We start from the raw sequence: 18,369 nt of genomic DNA, 5'->3' as shown, positions 1-18,369 counted from the left end.
AATGTATGTGTTTGATAACTTTTAGGTCTTTGGTATTCCTTATGACTGTTAAGTTATTGTTTCCACTTTTCTGGTAGGTTTTTATTCCTGTTTTCAGATTAATCAGCTGTTCAAGTCAATGAATAGATATTGCTTTCCTACTGTGAGGAAGTCAGCACTGCTCAAAAGTGATGATGGCTCAAAAACAAACATGACTGGTCTCTTCCCTAAGGAACTCATGGGTTAGAAGAGCACACAGACACCATATCAAAACTACCCTCAAACTGTATTTTAACTTCCACGAAAGAGTTACATACAGAGGAGAAGAGTTGAAGATCCTGACTATGATACATCACTCAAGACTCATAGTTTATGCAATTATTTTTCCATAAATTGAGCCATCAGCCTATCCCAACAAAAAGCAGTAGGAAAAAATATGACACAGATTACATACCACTTTCCATTTGGACAAGAGAAGCCTGCCTGCGCTTCTCATGTTAGACATTATCTAATTTGTCAAAACATTTATTTTAAAAGAGGGGAGAAAAAAGACAGCAACATAAAAATTTGCCTGCATGTCCAAGTTTCCTCTTATCAATAGCCTCTGACAATTTGGACCAAATTTTTATGCTTGCCTCAAACCCTGCCATATTTTCAGTTTCTAAGTCTTGGTTTTGGTTTCTGGTCTCCTCAGATCAGAAGATATCTCATTCTTATACTTTCATGAGATCTAGTAATAATACTAAATTCCATGCCGTCTTCTGACAAAGAGCCGGACTTGGATATGTATTTCAACTCCTTTATATTTGTCTCTTCAAGACACTTCTCAATGATCACTTAATAATCTATTTTGCAGAGTGTAGTAGTCCATTTTCACGCTGCTGATGAAGATATACCTGAGACTGGGAAGAAAAAGAGGTTTAATTGGACTTACAGTTCCACATGGCTGGGGAGGCCTCAGAATCATGGCACGAGGCGAAAGACACTTCTTACATGGTGGCAGCAACAGAAAAATGAGGAAGGAGCAAAACTGGAAACCCCGATAAGCCCATGAGATCTCGTGACACTTATTCATTATCACGAGAATAACACGAGAAAGACCAGTCCTCATGATTCAATTACCTCCCCCTGGGTCCCTCCCACAACACGTGGGAATTCTGGGAAATACAATTCAAGTTGAGATTTAGTTGGGACACAGGCAAACTATATCACAGAACTTGAGCAATTGATTCATTGTTAAGATTTGCTAATAATTCAGTTTTATGTGTACTTTATAATTTCCTATTCTACCAAAGTGTCCTCTCCCTAATATATTCTAAAATATTCTTTTTCAAACTTTTCATTTTATATCACAGCCCTATACAAACACACACACACATATGCACACATACATGCACACACGCGAAATGAAAATATCATAGAACAGTTGCTGTTACTACTTTAATATTTGCTGTCTTATTCAATGTTTCAAAATTCTGGTTGCAAACAACCAAACTGATTTCTCCACCTGTAACGTTTGGACAACACAGCTCTAAAGAGTTTAATGAACTGTGTAACTGTGGAAATCTCTTCCAAGATTCTAGTTTCCAATTTCAATTTGGTTATTTCTATTCTTTAATGTTTTCTGTTATTAACTGAGAGGTATATGAGACATCCTCAAATATTATCTAAGACCTCTCTCAAATAAAAGAATGATGTCGTAGTACTGGGTCTTCCTTATGGTAAAACATTTATATATAACTATGCATATAACAAAATTTAGTTCATTCTATTAATTTTCTAGAAATGATTTTGATAATTGCAAGTTATTTGTTATTCCCAGTTTGTCACAATATTAATTCACTGCCCTTTGCTTTTTAATAATTAACATTGCTAGTTTTCTGCTTGCTTTTCCTCAATGCCCACACATCATTGCTGACATGGATTTGGAATTCAGTGAGTGATCTTCATTTTCGTAATTATCACCTACAATCACAAAACATTGCTATCATAAATTTAATTTACAAATATTATAGAAATTCTCTCATCCACAAAGTTGTTGACCTTTTCTTTCTAATTTCATCGAACTACATGTATATACAGTCAATAAATCTGAGAAAGTGCACACAATGAAATATTCATTAGAAACCCAAGTAGTGTGCCAAACTTTGGTTTGTAACCATATGGTCCATGATCTCTAAATTCTTTAGCATTGTAACCTTCATGCAAATTCTAATATTCTATCCAAAGAAATCTGCCAATCCATATCTAAATTAAATTTAAAAATGAATCAAAAGCTTTCAGCCTTATTCTTGGCTCCTAGGCCTGCAAAGTAAGCAGCTGTCAAGCTGGCTTGCAGTGGATTGACTAAGTACTGGTTCAAAGGCCTCTAGTAATCACTAGGAGTCTAACAGATCCTGATGCCCTGGTGCCTATAGGAGGCCAGATAGCATGGAGCCTTTAGAGCAGGTTCGGGTGGCTCCATGTCAATACTTCGGTATACAGGGGTTGCTCTTTTGTTCTCAACAGCATCTTCCCAAAGATTTACCTTTTCCTTCCAGCCCCATCTGCCTTCTTTCAAAAATTCGCAGCAGATGATCTAGTCTTAGATTTTACCATCTCTGCTGCCAATAGCAGCTAACATGTATTGAGGGTTTCTTACAGCACCATGGACTGAATATTTGTGTTCCTCTGAAATTTGTAGGCCCAAACCTAATCTGTAATGTGATGGTATTTGGAGATGTGGACTTTGGGATGTAATTATATCATAAGGATGGAGCCCTCATGACGGGATTCATGCCTTAATAAGAACAGACAAAACAGCCTGCTCCTGTCTCTCTATACCATCTGAAAATACAATGAGAAGACAGCAATCTGCAGGCCAGGAAGAGTGCTCTCACCAGGCACTGAATCTGCCGGTGCCCTGATCTTAGACTTCTCAGTCTCCAGATCTGTGAAAAATAAATATTGCTTAAGCCACAAAACCTATGGTAATTAGTCACAGCAGCGCAAATGGAAGAGGCATATGGCTAGGCTCAATTTTAATTAACTTACATGTATGAATTCACTTAGCATTCCTGACAACCTCAGGAAGTAAGAACTGTCAGTATCTCACTTTTAAAGATGAAGATACTGAGTCACCTTAAGGTTAAGCTAACTACTCACGATCTCACCGTCATCTTGTGGAAAAACAGAGCTATTAATCAGAAAATGTGACTCCAAAGGTGGAGTTCTTGACAATTACATTAAAGTACAGGCTCTTGGGGAAAGGCTTCCTCAGTCTCTCTCTTCTTCACATCTGCAGATATGTACACTGTACCATTGATCATAACCCACCTATGTGCCTAGCTAAGGTTACCTTTCAACTTGTGTTCTAGAATTGCCCCCCTCCTAGAGGCAACCGTCCCCTTTGTCTAAACCTTTCCAATTATGTCTTCCTAGTCCTTCAATGTAAAAACTAAAGCTAAAATAAACAAAACCTACATTCAACCCTATTTAGTCCTGAACTTAGAGATACATCTTTCTTCCCTTTACAGCTGAACTTCTTGAAAAAGTGATCTATTCCTCAATCCTAAATGATTACATGTATTTGTCTCAAATTTACTCAGTAATTTACTGAAAGCAATTTTGAAAGGCCGTTAAAGATCTCTCCCTGTGGAATTCAGTGTTTGTTGTCCTGTTCTAACTTTTCCATATGGTCAGCAGAATCTGGCAGAGTTGAGTGCTTTCTTCTAGAGGCAGTTCCCTTCATTTCTACAATCCTCTCCTGTTATTCCTTCCTATCTCCCAGTGAGCTCATTATTGAGAGATTCCCATTGGGCTTTTTATTCTACCAGTTCCTTAACTGTATCAGTGGCCTCAACATCCTTACCTCGACCTCTTCTCTTCTTCATTTGGATACTACCCCACAGTCTCAATGATCACTCTTAGGCTTCTAACTGCAAGACATGCATTTAGCCCTGATTATTCATCTGAGCTCCAGCCTAAACTGCCTCAAATACCTCTGAAACAAATTCAAATGGATATTTTGCAGGCCACTCAATCTCACAGCTAAAACAAATCCCCCACCCCCACCATAGCTTTTTCTCCTAGTTTTTCTATCTTGACAATGGGACTGCCATCCATCACTATCTACCTTAAGCCTGTAACCTCAGACTCTTCTACTTCTTTCTCTCCCTCATTTTCCCTCTTTTCTAGACAGACTTCATCTAACTTTGTCTCTTCAATCAATCTCCTTTTCACCAGGTAACCAGTAAGCCAAAGTAAAGGAAGATACTAGGAAAGACACTAGGTTTCCAACTCCTACTCTTCATACCTTTCCCCAACTCTACAACCTAGCATGGAGGCTCTTACCATGCACCAAGCATTGCACTGACCACTTTATGTATTTTATCTCATTCAATAATCCCAACTATTATTAGCCTCATATTAAAAAACAGAAAACTCGGATAAAAGAAGTTAAATAAGTTGTCCAAAATCATACAGAATTAGAATTCTTACTGGGAGTTTATCTGACACCAAAACCATTCTCATAGTGATTGTCTCTCACAGTGCTTGTTACAGCTTTCAGCCACTCTATCTGAAACAACATCCAAATGGCCCCTCTTCTGCCAGCCCCTGCTCTACCTCATCCTCAAGTCCATTTTCATAGTGCCCTAAGATTTCACAAAAGAAATAAGTAATAAAGCCTAGCTAATTATGTCTTCCTAAAAAATCAATTGGTGTCCCCTGCCTTATAGAACAAAATCGAAACTCTCTAGCCTGCAGTACAAAACCCCATACATCTTTTGAACATCATCTCCCCATCTTTTGCTCCTGTCCTCTCTCTCACATTCCAAGTTCTAGCTCTAATTAAATACATCCCATTATTGTACCTGTACCAACTACGTATTTTTTTCTTTACTTTTCTCTGCTGCTCCCTTTCCCCTAACCTTTGCCCTGGCTCTAGTTGTTGTATTTACCCTTTAAACCCAATTAAAACTGTCACTGCCTCTTTAAGACCAAGTTATACCTACAAAGGTCAAATTATAACTCCCAGACAAAGTAAAATGTCCCTTTACACAGCTCCCAAGACACCTGGCTTTATCTGTACATACCTTTACTCATTCATCTGTCACAACTACTGCAATTGGTTTATATATCTGTTTTCCTCATCTCCCTCGATAGTTTTCTGATCTCAGCCCCTAATTCACGAGGAATAGAGAGTCTCCATGTTTTAAAAGTAAAGGACAAATAAATGAAGTGATCCTAGCTGAAGGAATTAAAATAGAAGCACCAAGATGTTAAGCCGACACTAAAAGCATTCAAGAAAGAGTGAACTGATTCAAAATTTACAGAAACAGAGAGAGAGAATAGAGACATGGCATTTGGCCAGTACAACACTATCTTACCTCTGCAGAGTGGATCTTTGCTTCTAGATTCTAAGTAGATAGGGAAAGAACTAACATTCAGAAAATTAGGGGTCTGGTCCACAGAGCATCACTGATAATGTGTATCTCCCTAAAAAAAATCATTCATGGTAGGGGTAGGCAATGATACTATCACCCACAGTCATTTTCACGTGCACCTGAGATGGCTACAGCTGGGGAGCAGTCCAGGGCTCCCACTATCTTGCAGAGGAAGATAAACAACTACAGGATCAACACAAAAAGAGGATGTAGATCCAACTGGATCCCTTTCCTCCTCTCAGGGCTGAGTTCTCTCCGGTATCCCTTCTCATTTCAGTGCTGTGTTTTCAGTTGCAAGGGATGGTCCAGGGTCCAGGAACAAACTTCATTTTCTTTTCTTTCTTTTTTTTTTTTAGACAGAGTCTCACTCTGTCGCCCAGGCTGGAGTGAAGTGGTGAAATCTCCGCTCACTGCAACCTCTGCCTCCCGGGTTCAAGCGATTCTCCTGCCTCACCCTCCTGAGTAACTGGGATAACAGGCGTGCACAACCACACTCGACTAATTTTTGTATTTTTAGTAGAGATGGGGTTTCACCATGTTGCCCAGGTTGCTCTTGAACTCCTGAGCTCAAATGATTCTTCCACCTCGGCCTACCAAAGTACTGGGATTACAGATGTGAGCCACCGCGCCCGGCCTGAACTTCGTTTTCAAAGCGTGCTAGAGAAAGGATGCAAGTGCACCCCTGGACTGGACTCCCCTTTGTATATTACATGTGATTTGGCCAAAGTTATTTGAGTGAAAGCGGTTGGATAACCCTAGAAATTTAGTTAAAATGGCGTTTGGGTAAGAAATGAAAGTCCTCACTCAGTTGTTTTACAGATATGCAATTTGGGTGTAGATGGCGGTTTGGAGGTGGGATAGTTTTTGCAACTGATTCTACATATTTGGCTATTTTTCAAAATGAATAAATCTTTTTTTTTCTTTTTGCTTGTCTCTTAAATTTCTAAATCATTTCAGCCAGTATTCTGTTCTGTACAGTGCATGATAGTTACAAGTGGGAACAGCTCATCCGAGCATGTTCCTGCAGTCCTGGAAACTGCAGGCGTGGGGGGCGGGGGTCTGGTTTTTGGGTGGGGCAGGCCTCTCCTGGCCCCCCCGGTCTTTCAACGTTGGGTGCAGGCGGGATGGTTGCCTCTGGATCCTGCTTCAGACCAGCTTCCCTCTGCTAGTTCCTATCTCACGTCTGCTTCGTCTTTTTTTTTTTTTTTTTTTTTTCTTGAGAGAGTCTTGCTCTGTCGCCCAGGCTGGAGTGCAGTGGCGCGATCTCGGCTCGCTGCAACCTCCGCCTCCCGGGTTCAAGCGATTCTCCTGCCTCAGCCTCCTGAATAGCTGGGATTACAGACGCGAGCCCCCATGCCCGGCTTTTTGTATTTTTTAGTAGAGACGGCGTTTCAACATCTTGGCCAGGCTGGTTTCGAGCTCCTGACCTCAGGTGATCCAACCCATCTCAGCCTCCCAAAGTGCTGGGATTACAGGCTTCAGCCACCACGCCCGGCCAGTCTTCATCTCTTTAGTCCTGTATCGTTGTTCTTTTTTCTGTTTGTCCCCCAATCTCTTTCTAAAAAGGTTATTTGCCTCTTAACATTTAAGCATTGGAATCATTTCTGCGCTTTACCAAACGGCCACCAGAGGGGGCCCTGAAACGCGGCGGTCCATTCTGTGGCTCTAAGCGCCCTAGAAGGACTCTGCTGCACTTGACCAATTCTCTTCTGAATTCCCCAAGTCTCCATCTCTCTGAGCCCCAAGAGGCTACTGTGTGCTTCTCTAAGCCCCACCCCATATTCTGCTCCCCAGGTCCCCACCCTAAAGACCCTTCGTTTCCTTTCCGGCCCCATAGAACCCGCACCTCCTCAGGGCCAAAGGCACTGGTTTCCCCACTCTTCTTAGCCGCCGAGGCTAGCTAGCGTCCCGGTGTCAGCCACTACCTGCCGCAACTCACTAAGAAATGTCCTTGACGACTGTCAAGACCATATCGGGGACTCCGAGGCGCTGAGTCCCCGCCCCGCAGCCCTCCACACCTTGTCACTTGAGCAAAATGCCTGCCCCTCCTTTCCCAGGGAAGGCGGCCAAGGACCCACCTGCCTCCCCTCAGACGCGCTGCTGTTTACCCTGCCCTCCGGCTCACAGCCCTCCGCCGCCAGCTGTCACTCAAGACACCTGAGACGCGGGGCTCAGGGCCGCTCTCTGTCCTTCCGCAGAGGCGCTGGCTCCCCTCTGAGCCTCCCGCGCCCTTCTCCGCGCCTCAGGGCCCCGGAACACCTCCATCTCATATGCCCGACACCGGCTCCAAATCTCCCTGTGATGTCGCAGCAGTCCTAGGCCCCCTCGCGTCCCGCCCGCTCTGCGTCCAGGTCCCTGGACAGGTTCGGTTGCTGGTCCCGTGCCCATGCTGCTAGGGGCGCATGGGGTGCGCTCCGCCTCCAGCCAACGTCTCCGCATCGGTGCCCTTGCCATCGCCGGGGGGGATAGAGGGGCCTTGCTTTACCGGGTTCCGAGATCTACCTTCCCTCTCGTCCATAACTCACACTGTGACCTATCTCAGGTGCACTCAGATGCTGTCCCCCAGCCCCATTCTCCCCTCTTCTCCGTAGTCTCAAGAACCTGGCTTCTGCCTGCTGCTTGCTCTCCCTGCTGTCTTCCAACTTTCTATTCTAAACTCCTCAGGGATGCTCTAACCTGCCCTTCCCGGGAGCCCCAATCCTGCTGTAGGCGTCCGAGGGTCCTCAGTCTTTTGCCCTAGAGGAAAGTGTTGTAGAGCCCCCGTCTCTACTACAATGGGGTGAGCTGTTCTTGACCCCTGCCCGGCTCGCCCGCTTCTGGGGCTCCCCAGGGTTCCCCCTTGTCGGCTCTTCTCAGGTGCTGGCACCCGCGCCCTGAGCCCGTCCCCCACTGTAGCGCCCTCATTTGGACCTTCCCTGGTTCCCTGGTCGCGCCAGCACGGTTCCCGGCCGTCGTCGACTGTCCCCAAACTTCGCTTTCTGACCCCATCCTGGAGGCGCCATTCTGAACTACTGTTAAGACATCGCCACCCCTAGGAAATCAATCCACTGACATCCCGGGAGATGTGTGCGCTCACCGGTAAAATGCTATGCTAGTTCCTCCTTCCTCACAGGGCTGCTGGGAAGATGAAATGTTGTAATTTGCATGAAAAGTTTACAACGCCTGACACATGAGAGGTGTGTAGCATGCATTAGTCATTAGGATTATATCTTACCGTCCTAAAAACCTGAGTAACACACTTCTCTCATCCTCCTCTTCCAGCCTCAGGGGATGCCATTCTCTGTCCACTTCCAGTTTTCCCAAAGATACCAGCTCTTTTGGTCAATGCCTTCCCTTGGCTTATAACATCCTAAATGCCCAACTGCAAGAACTCTTAATCCTCAGAACCAACTCCAGGGAAAATTGTGTGCTTCACTGAAAAACCAGACCACGCCCTTCTGGTTCTCATTCAGAATCTAAGAGGGGTCTGTCTGCTCCTTCATAATCTTGGAGCCATTTTATAAATCTGTAAATAGCCCTGCTTTCCCCCCCCCCTTTAAACCTCTTGTAATATCTTCCTGTCTCCCTTATTTAATGAGCTAGGTAAAATGTGAGACAAATTCATTTTGTGTCCATAGTCATGATTTTACCTGCTTAAAAAATATTCATTGACTAAACCTATTAGCCCATTACTATTGTTTTCCCCTTCTTGTGGAAAAGAAAATGAAAGCTATGATTTGATTTGAAAGGAAGCTCTACTTGGCTTATCCTAAGGGGGTTCATGTCCTCTTAGCCTAGCTATGGCTAAAGAACCTCCAGTGAGGCTCCATGGAGCTGCTCTTCCAGCCACCAGGGGAAGGGAAGAGGCTGCAGGAGTATTTTGTGCCTCACCCAACCCCACAGAGCCTTCTCCATATCCCACAGGCTACTGTGCACCCTGGCTTCCTAGAATAAACTGTCTTTCCTTCCAGCAACTTCCATCCCCAGCCACCCACCTCCAGCCCTTAGAGGACTGGGAGTCTGGCCTCCAGAAGAAGGCCTCCTAGACCACTGCTGTGAGCAGCCACCAACTGTTCCAGGGTTCTTTTCTGTAGAAGCGCCCTATCTGCAGTTCTGGGTTTCCCTCCTCCTTCTCAGCTGCTTTGACACCCACTCCACTTTCTGCTGTCATCTCAGAGCCAGCACCCTTCTCCTGGACATCCATGTCTTGGTGCTTCTCATTAAGCTCCATCTTCATTCTCTCCCCACTTCCACTCCCATCTCCCAATTTGAAACCACATCTATTGGACTCTTCCTGAGTTCTTTTCTACTTGATGAAGTCTAAAACCTGGGGACTGATTAGTGGAAGCCCTAAGATATTAAATAATAATGATAATGGTAATAGTAATAGAAAAATAAAGCTTAATGCTATTAGGGGGAGTGTAAAGGTAACATCAGAAGGCATTAATTGTTAGGTAAACAACAATTACCTAACAATCACAACTTCAAATATTTTAGCGACATCCAATAATTTTGTGCCTGTTTCACACTTTTGAACGGCGGTTGGTATTTCTCACTCGATTAAAAAAATTTGAATATCTATTTTTGGAAACTATAAGCAATTTATTAACAAGAATTATTACATTTTAAAGTATGTTTTAAGAAAACTATTCTTGCCGGGTGCTGTGGCTCACGCCTGTAATCCCAGCATTTTGGGAGGCCGAGGCAGGTGGATCACGAGGTCAGGACCATCCTGGCTAACACGGTGAAACCCCATCTCTACTAAAAATGCAAAAATTAGCCGGGCGTGGTGGCGGGTGCCTGTAGTCCCAGCTACTCAGGAGGCTGAGGCAAGAGAATAGCTTGAACCCGGGAGGCGGAGGTTGCAGTGAGCCGAGATCACGCCACTGCACTCCAGCCTGGGCAACAGAGTGAGACTCCATCTCAAAAAAAAAAAAAAAAAAGCTATTCTTATGTCCATAGCCATCTCCAGTCTCCACCCTTTAGTCTCTAACTACACAGGGAGTTGGAATAGAGACAAATTCAACCTTCCTTTAGATTCTTTCATAAGGAAAAAAATGTCAATCAAATAAATAGTTGAGAGAAGGCAGCATATTTGATATATTTGGTTTTAGCAAATAGACCAGATGAATAGGCTTTGCTGCCACACAAAGGCACTTAGTGAACATTTGACTCTGAGCTAAGTAAAAAATAACTATGTCAGGTAATGCTAGATTTAACCATTCCACAATATACAGTCTGTACACTTCAAAACAACATGTTGTCCACAATAGATACATATAATTGTATCTGTCAATTAAAAAATAAATCTGAAAAATGTTAAAGAGTTTTTTTTAAAGGAGCGCTGCTCCAAGGGTTGTTGAGGTCCAAAGCTTGTTGATTTGCTTATTTTGAATTCTTACATCAATAAGCTGCATTGATTTGGGGGCCTGAAGGGCAATTTGCATTATTTTGCTATAAAACACAGAAGAATCACAGCATCTTAAATTTGGGAGGAGCTCTAAATAGTAGTGAGTCCATCTGCACATCCTCCACCAGATCGTCCCTCAGAAACTCCTCTAAGTGGTCATCCAAACACTCAAGGCACAGGGTCAGGGAGGTCCTCTCTGGACATCTGCCACAGCCTTGGATGTGAAGAGTATGAGTGGTTAATAATCCATGTTAGAGGTTTTGCTTTACCCTGAGCCAAATATGGACTATAATTCTCACAAACTGTCTCTGGTAAATCAATAAAACCACTAGTAAATGTAGAACAAAGATTTATCATTGGATTAAAAAATACATATGTGTGAAAGAAAGTTAAAGGCCCAAAGAGACAAGTCAATAAAACCATCTCCGTCATTCCTGGCCAGGTCCTCCCTTTGGATAACAATGATGTTATTACCTTCACCCATGTGTCCCAGGCATCACCAGAATATCACAGCCTCTGTCTAAAGTGGAGTAAACAAATGCCACTGTAATTAATCTGAACTGCAAGCCCTAGTCTCCTGCTCCTTTCTCCTTTCTTGGGTAATTAAAAAAACAGAAGATAAGGTGCATGAGTACAGACTGGCACTGTGCTAAATCTGAGTTGCAGGAATCCTTTGGGAGCAGCGTGCAATGTCTTATTTTCTCTTCACTGCATCACTGAATCTTCTTCTTTTTTTTTTTTTTCTTGAGACAGGGTCTCACTCTGTTGCCCAGGCAGTAGTGTAGTGGCATGATCTTAACTCACTGCAACCTCTGCCTCCCAGGCTCAGGTGATCCTCCTACCTCAGTCTCCCTAGTAGCTGGGATTATGAGCATGGGCACCACACCTGGCTATTTTTGTATTTTTTGTAGAGATGGGGTTTTGCCACGGTCTCGAACTTTTCTGCTAGTCTTGAACTCCTGGACCCAAGTGATCCACCCACCTCAGGCTCCCAAAGTGCTGGAATTACACCATGAGCCACCATGCCATCCCTCACTGCATCTTCTAATCCTTCCTAAGGTTTTGACTTCACCTACAGCTTCTTTCCTTGGAAATGGTAGTTCACACATCCTAGTTGAAAAACAAATGATGGAAATTTGCCAAGAGTAGATTTCAGGTGCTTTCACCAGACACCAAAAGGTAACTCTGTGGGAAGATGGCTATGTTAATTTGTTTGACTGTGATAATCACTTCGCTAGGTCTATGTATACCAAAACATTATGTTGTACACCTTAAATATATACAATTTAAACATTTTTAAACAATAAAATAGAGAGAAAGCTTGCCCTATTCTTCAGCCTTGAAGTGTTTGAGAATAACACCTGGCAGATACGGCCACCTTGGAATAAGAGGAGAGACACAGGCTACACTACAGGGAAGGGAATAGACATCAGGAGCAGGTATGCAGCATGATAAAACACACAGCTGCGCACACACACATCCCCCTCACTCTTTGCAGAAGCCCCAAATGCTTTCAGAGTTGGGGCCACTTCCTTTTTTGGAAAACATGACACTTGGCATTCAAATACATGCGGGAGATGAGATGTGTCCAGCAGGCAAGAGTGAGGCAGAAGCATAAAGACACAGCACTCTCCGGGTGACCTAAGGTCTACCTCATCTCTGTTTTCTTCTGGCCTGGCCCCTTCACTGCTCTGAGAATCAATATCCTCATCCTAAAAGGGAGATCTAGACTAGACCAGCGGGTGGAATACTTTTTCCATAAAGGGCCAGATACTGATATTTTAGACCGCACTCCATATCATCCCTGTTGCAACTACTCAACTCTGTGGCAGAAAAAAAGCAGCTACAGACAATACGTAATAAAAGGAGGGAGGCTGTGTTTGCAGCTGATAGGTTGCCATTCTCTGAGCTCCACATTCTCTTGGTTCTGTTCAGCCATTATAGCCCAGGGTTCAAACTGAGGCCCAACAGACCTTGTTGGTCTTCCGTTCTGTGAGCTCAGTCCTCTTGATCTATTTTCTGCTCTGATAACCTGTCTGGACCCAGATTTCCTGCCAAGAGTGGAAGCTTGCCATCATCCTGCTAGGCTCCCCAGACTAACTGGAAGCCAAGTCACTGTAACTTACTGATGCCATCACTGTATACCTGATGCCATCAGCAAGTAGAATTGATAGCAACACCCTGTTCACTCTAGACTTGCCTCCACCGTGAATCCAAGTCCACCTTGCTCCTACCCCCATCAGGGCAGCTGGGATCATTTGCTGCTGTCTTGGTTCCTCTGTGTGGAAGGAAAGTCTGACCTATACCGCACAGCCTCAGCTTCAATTGCCCAAACCTGACCATCTCTCAATACTGCCGTTGTTCTATCTCCCAATCTCTGACCTGCCAACACCACAGGGCTTGATTCTAGATCTTGGATCCTTCTCTTTCCCCTGTCCTGTGTAAGTCATGAGACCTCGTTCAGCAAAGTTTTATGTCAACTATCAGATGGACAGAGATTCAGGTACGTGAAGGCAAACAGGGATCTCAGATTTAGAAGTGGAAAGAAGTCTTCAGCCCACTTCTTAGAAGTATTGCACAAGGTCAGAATCAGACTGAGTCCAGATGATACTCCTCTAATAAACTTGACCTTGTGAACCATTACTTGGAAAACATCAGTAAAGCAGGGTGGCACAGAAATCTAAGCTAGCATTAAAATCAGAAAAGGGCCAGGTGTGGTGGCTTACACCTGTAATCCCTCATTTTTACTTCTGAGAAATGCAGGATTCTATCTGAACTGGACTATTTTTTTTCCAGAAATCTCTTATATTCTCATTTTTATTTGAACTGACTTAATCTCCAACCAAATTGTAAAGAAGGCAAACACGTATAACCCCAAATCTCAATCCCAGATCTGTCTTAAGTCTACATGTTATCCCAGCACTTTGGGAGGCCGAGGCGGGTGGATTGCCTGAGGTCAGGAATTCGAGACCAGCCTGGCCAACATGGTGAAACCCTGTCTCTACTAAAAATACAAAAATTAGCTGGGCTTGGTGGCATGTGCCTGTAATCCTAGCTACTCGGAAGCCTGAGGCAGGAGAATCACTTGAACCCGGGAGGCGGAGGCTTCAGTGAGCCGAGATCATGCCATTGCACTCTAGCCTGGGTGACAGAGCGAGACCACTTCTCAAAAATAAAAATAAAATAAAAAATCAGAAAGGAAAGTCCTAGGCCTGCACATGCTTTATGACAGGCTTATACCACCCTCTTGTGTTTACTTCTGAGAAATGCAGGATTCTATCTGAACTGGACTTTTTTTTTTTTTTTCTTTCAGAAATCTCTTATATTCTCATTTTTACTTGAACAACCAAATTATAAAGAAGGCTTACATGTATAACCCCAAATCTCAATCCCAAATCTGTCTTAAGTCTACATGTTATCTCATTCCATTTTCAAAATGTCCCTCTGAAGAAGGAGGTCAGGTAGGTTCTGAGCCTCTTGGGAGCAGGTGGAAGTAGAGACTGAAAGTCTTGTCCAAGGTCACAAAAAGGATCCACAGCAGAACAGCCTGTGCCGTCACCCAGGGCTCCTGGCTGCAACAGGCCTAATATTCTTAACTGGTTATTACACAGAACTTCTCAGGTTGAGCACAAATACCCAAGGTTTCCATCTCTGCCAGGGTCAGGTCATCACCAAAGCACACAGGGGTCAATTGTGTCACAGAGCGTGGGGCAATAAGACAAGAAGTAGGAGGCCAGTGTCAGAAACAAGGCTGGGCTACAACTGGGTGCCAGGCAGGCAGACTATTGAATCCTTGCCCTCCTGCCTTTCTTACCAGTGCTGTGTAGCTAAGTAGCAGTGTCCGCCAGGGGACAGAAACAGGGCGGGGCCAATACCGGTGCTCTGTGCAGTTGAAGGGCCAGGAGTGTGGATCAGGGATCCCACACCAGGAAGGCGAGTAGCCTGCATCCATGTGAACTTCATCCCCAGGTCCTCTCCGAACTCACTGTGTCCCAGACACTCTGCTTCTCTACCACAACCACACACGTGTGTCCACACTTCTGCATTTTTTCTTCCACTGTTTATGCTGCCTGGAAGCTTTCCCTGCTGCAGCCTTCAAAATGTCACTTGTCTTCAAGGCCATGATGAAATGTCGTCTCTTCCCTCTGGTTTTCCCTGATCTTCTCATCTCCTGTCACTACCCACTTCCCACCACATATACACCTCTCACTGTGGACTCGTGTTTTGCACTGATCTACCAGATGCGCATTGTTTTCTACTTATTTATCTTTCCCATAGTCTGTGAGCATTTTGCAGTCATAGATCACTCCTTCATTTTATTTGTTTTTTTAATAGAAAGGCACAGGAAAGCATAGTAGAAATATACGTGAGCTTTGAACCAGAGCTTTGAGCTTTGATCCACATCTTGACCCAACCACCTCACGTAAGTCATGTTAACTTTTTATGGTAGATTCTTGTGTCTGTAAAATGTGATAAAATTACCTGTTGTTTTGAAAAAATAAATGCAATAACATGCATAAAGCTCTTACACACAGAAAGCAGTAGCTTTAATAACATCCAGTTGAATCTCTTTGTTACACCAATAAAGAAATAAATCTAAGAGGGAGGAAGTGACTTGCCCAAGGTCTTAAACAACTTTTAGGACCCAAACCCACAGCTCTTAATTCTAAGCCGGTACTTTTTAAACCAACCAAAGTCCTTTCCAACCCACTTGCTATTCCACTACCATCAGCCAATAAAATTGCTACCAACACACTCTGCATATTGATACACACTATACTATATTTCTGCCTACTGTCACTTTCTTTTTCCAAATAAGGCCATGTTCTCCAAAAACAGAGGTTGGCTCTTCGTCTTCCTTATCTTTTCCAAGGCATGACCTAACACAGGAAAGGGCACATGGTAAGAACTCAAAAACACTTGCAAACTCTGAGTGACCCTTAACTTCCTCAGTTTCCCTCAGCCTCAGTATCCAAGTCATCATCCCATCCTGCCAATCCTAAATTTGACATGCACCCCACATTTCCTCCCCTCTTCCCTTCATTCCTATTGGCACTCTTGGAGTTAATGCTGACTGACTTCCCACCTGCACCTGTGCGGTTCCCCAAGGGTGACAATGTGATGAGGCAGACACACAGGCATGGTTCCCAAGAGCAGAGTAGGACTGAAAGGTACTTTCCTAAGTGGCCAGGTGTTGGAAGCCAGTTTCTAAGGCCAGGTAAGAGGGATCATAACATGGTGAAAAAGAAAAGCATAGGCAATAGAGCTAGAAGCCAAGTTGACATAGAACAGAGGAGGAAGTAAGAGGAGGGTAGGGATGGGGTAAGGCCAAGCAATTGCTACAACTGAGTCTAGGGACACAGACATACATTTTATTTATTTATTTATTTATTTATTTATTTATTTATTGGATGCCATCCACATGGCAAATGAGTAGGCTAAACGGAAGGTAGCACAGAAATATCTCTGTCCTCAACAATGCCTGCTGACTCCAGGCAAAATCCTGTCTGCACACTTGGACTTCCAGAAAACAAAGCCCCTACCTTCCTCTGGTTATTAGAGCAGAAATTACCCCAGACCCCACATCCTTCCAATGACTTCAAATCATTTGAGTCAGGGCTTTGAGGGTGCACCTTGCTGGTGGTATAGCTAGATCCTCTTTTTCCAACCAGTATCCTTAGTTTTTCTGACTTGTGAGCCAGGAATTTTTCCAGAAGGGCTGCCTCTAAGCCACCTATCTGGGCACCAAGCACAATCCTATACAGGCAGCTAGGGGGCTCCCTAACCTAAATCATGATTTCATCCATGGTCCAGGCTCAGAGCACAGGCCTCTTTATGCCTAAGACAAAAATTCCTGCTTGCCAGATGTATTAGGCCATTCTTGAATTGCTGTAAAGAAATACTTGTCTGGTTAAGTTATAAAGAAAAGAGGTTTAACTGGCTTACAGTTCTGCAGGCTTTACAGGAAGCATGGTGCTGACATCTGCTTGGCTTCTGTGGAGGCCTCAGGAAGCTTACAATCATGGCATAAGGCAAAGGGGAAGCAGGCGCATCACATGGCCAGAGGAGGAGCAAGAGAGAGCCAGTAGGGGGAAGGAGGTGCCACATACTTTTAAATGATCAGGTCCTACAAGAATTCAGACTGTTGGCTGGGCATGGTGGCTCACATCTGTAATCCCAGCACTTTGGGAGGCTGAGGAAGGCGGATCACGAGGTCAGGAGATGGAGACCATCCTGGCTAACATGGTGAAACCCCGTCTCTACTAAAGATACAAAAAATTAGCCAGGCGTGGTGGCAGGCGCCTATAGTCCCAGCTACTAGGGAGGCTGAGGCAGGAGAATGGTGTGAACCCGGGAGGCGGAGCTTGCAGTGAGCCGAGATCGCGTCACTGCACTCCAGCCTGGGCGACAGAGCGAGACTCCCTCCATCTCAAAAAAAAAAAAAAAGAATTCACTCACTGTCATGAAGACAGCACCAAGCCATGAGGGATCCACCCCCCTGATCTAAACACTTCCTGCTAGGCCCCACGCCCCACCTCCAGCACTGGAGATTACAATTCAACATGTGATTTGGATGGGGAAAAATGTCCAAATTATATCACAGGGACTTTAAACTATTCTAGTCACCAAAGGGATAGCAGGGAAGGAGTGATCTGGAGAAGCGTTCCTCAGCTGGTACTTCCTCCCTGCTGCAGACACTATGTGTGCATGACCCAGGAGTGGACACGTCAGGGCCCTCTCATGTTGACCAGCAGCCCAGAGAGTGAGCCCTTCTCTGCCTTCCCTGCTATAAGTGCCTAGATTTCTGCTGCTCTGTCTCTCAGGGCCTGGACTCCTCTACCCCTGAGATGAGCGAGTCAGTGACTTAATTACAAGATAAGACCCTGCTGTAGTTCATCCATACTTTCCTTCAGCTCTTTATGCTTTCTTTTTTTTTTGACATTCTAATTATTTTTACTGAATACTTATTAAATAATCACAAAAAAGCTATCAGAGCTATTAAAAAGACTAAAGTTTCTTTTCAAAGACTACCTACTCCTGAAAATATTTCCTGATTGTCTCAGAACATACACTCAAAACATTTTGTAGAGATTGCTCTCAGAGCAGTTCACATATCATGGGGGTTCAGTACTTAAATGATGGTCTTCTGATGTGGTAGCCCCTGGCATCCACTGGCGAGGAAACAGGAGGTCAACAGAGAGCAAAGGACTGGAGCCGGAGGCCAGTCATCACTCTAGCATCTTGTCCAATTTGAGAGGTCATAACTAGAATGGCAGAAATATTGATCATCCAGACCCTGTGCTTGAAGCTCGACCTTTGAAGAACGCCAGAGAGATGAAGACTTTTTTTTGCAATAATAACAACAAGCATTTACTGAAGGTGTGTTATATAGCAGGCACTCTACTAAAAACATGATCTTATTGAGGAATGTCCATCTCTTACCTAATAAAAGACAGAGCTAGTGTGCAAGCATCAATCTGACAGATTGCAAAGCTTGTGCTTTTAAACAACATGCTGTATTGTCTCTTGTAAAACAGCATTTATATAAGAAAGGGCCAAGCCAGCATTAAACCC

The sequence above is a fragment of the Pongo pygmaeus genome, chromosome 12 (genome assembly GCF_028885625.2).
Source record: "Pongo pygmaeus isolate AG05252 chromosome 12, NHGRI_mPonPyg2-v2.0_pri, whole genome shotgun sequence".
Classification (NCBI taxonomy): domain Eukaryota; kingdom Metazoa; phylum Chordata; class Mammalia; order Primates; family Hominidae; genus Pongo; species Pongo pygmaeus.
Note: the sequence above shows the minus strand (reverse complement) of the source record.